The sequence below is a fragment of the Myotis brandtii genome, unplaced genomic scaffold, assembly GCF_000412655.1.
Source record: "Myotis brandtii unplaced genomic scaffold, ASM41265v1 scaffold97, whole genome shotgun sequence".
In the NCBI taxonomy this organism is placed as follows: domain Eukaryota; kingdom Metazoa; phylum Chordata; class Mammalia; order Chiroptera; family Vespertilionidae; genus Myotis; species Myotis brandtii.
Window position 1 is genome coordinate 1,273,034 of NW_005372020.1, and position 1,862 is coordinate 1,274,895.

The 1,862-nt window shown below is 67.7% G+C and overlaps 1 protein-coding gene across 1 annotated transcript in view; it reads left to right on the plus strand.

Moving 5' to 3' along the window:
* The window catches only part of CABIN1 (calcineurin binding protein 1), an 89,686-nt gene that overhangs the window by 54,965 nt on the left and 32,859 nt on the right, over positions 1-1,862 (plus strand).

Genomic DNA, 1,862 nt, shown 5'->3' on the forward strand with positions numbered 1-1,862 from the left:
CTCCCTGCGCCCCTGCCCCCCTGCCCGTGAGCCCAAGGCAGCAGGCAGGGCAGGGCTGACTCCTGCCCTCACCCCAGGGGCTGGCAGAAAGCATAAGGCAGGACAGGGCCCCAGGATGCCCAGGCCCCTGCCCGACAGAATCACCACACAGAAACCCTGCCCAAGCCAAGCCACCTCATTCACAGCTAGAATTTAACAAAGAAGCAACTGTGAGCAGCCTCGAGGCGGGCATCGGGCATGCGCCCTCCTCTGGCCGTGGGAGCCTGTCCGTGTCCAGGTGTGGGTTCGCGGTGTGGCCGCGCGAGGATGCTCTGCAGAGGGAAGGATTGCTTAGCCCTCGGCAGGCACAGCTGCACCGGGCAGTCCTGCAAGGGGGGGGTGGGCACCCCGCAGCCTGCACAGCCGCAACTCACCCTGGGTCACGCAGCCCCTACACGGCAGAGCCCCGCCTGGAGCCCAGGCCGGGGCCCCACATCCTTCGCGCCTCCACGCCGGAGTTTGTGGCCAACCGGAGCCTGGCAGTGTTTGTGTACACTGGGGGCTCAGGCAGGAGCTGGCTGCTTCACATTCCTGAAGAGGAGCTTTTCCCAGCGGGCACTGCTGCTCCCTGCCCTGGAGGGTCCCTGCTGTGCCTTCCTGAGGCCCGCACCCACCCGCTCAGCCCCAAGCCCCGTCCGGAGGGCAGCACCCGGTCCTGCGGGCGCAGGGGAGGCTTACTTCCGGGGGGTGGGGGGTTGGGGGGGAGGCATGGGGCCTCTGAGGCCTGGCCAGGGAATAGGGCAAGCAGCCCACTCAGACCCAGGACCTGAGGGTGGCCAGGAGCCTGGGCAGAGGCTGAGGGAGGGCAGTGGCTGTTGAGGCAGGACCCGGGGCGGGGGCAGGGGCCGTGGGTGCCCTCACTGTGGCAGCACTGGGAAGTGTGCCCTTTGGGAAGGAGAAGGCTGGGCAATGCCAGCCTCCGCTCTGTTCACTCGGTCCCATGTGGCTCTCACCCCGGATCCAGGTCCTCCCTGTGCCCACCCCCAGCCTGTGGGAGGCGGCAGGCAGCCTGGCTCCTAGGGGGGTGGGAAGGAATGGCAGTGAGTGGCCTCTGCCTGGGGAGGGAGGCCACGGGGCCTGTTCCGTGGGGTGCTGAGGGTCTTGGGGGGGGCAGGCACCTTCCCGATCCTCTCCCATCTCCTCCTCCCCGCGGCCCAGTGTCATGATGAGCAGGGTGAGGCCGACAGTGATGGCAGCACAGGCCCAGGGTTGCTCAGCCTGTGAGGAGCAGAGCCGGGATTCCCAGCCCACGGAGCCTGGCTGCTCCCGTGCCACGGCGCCCAGCCTGCAGGGTTCGAGGTTACAGCACAGGCAGAGCCCACACTGCATGGCGTGGTGCTGGGGCAGCGGGAAGGGAGCCTGCCGGCGCTACTGTCACCGCCCACCCCTGGCTGTGTCCTGCTTACCTGGCCCTGCCCCCCCCCAGGGGGAGGGACAATACGTTTCCCTGTTGGCAGTGAGGAAAGGAGGTGGTGAGCCTGATCCACTGAGCCAGGGGTGGAAGCGCTCTGCCCTCTGCCCGGTGACCACTCAGCCTGTCTCACTGCGGAGGTGGGAGATGTGAGCACCCAGCACTTGGCACTCGAGAGCCCTGGGGTCCAGCTCTGTGTGGAGGTGGCCATGCCCCACACGAGCCCCAGGAGCAGCCATGCAGGGAGGACAGGGCAAGTGAGGGGCCACCCTGGCCTGGGAGGCGGACGGGCCACGGGTCATTCGGAGGGACCATCCTGCCCTGCCTGGCACTGTCCCTTAACATTCCCATTGTGCCTTCAGAAACCCTGCCTGGACATAAAACAGCTGTGGCATCCCCCTATCCCCCCCAC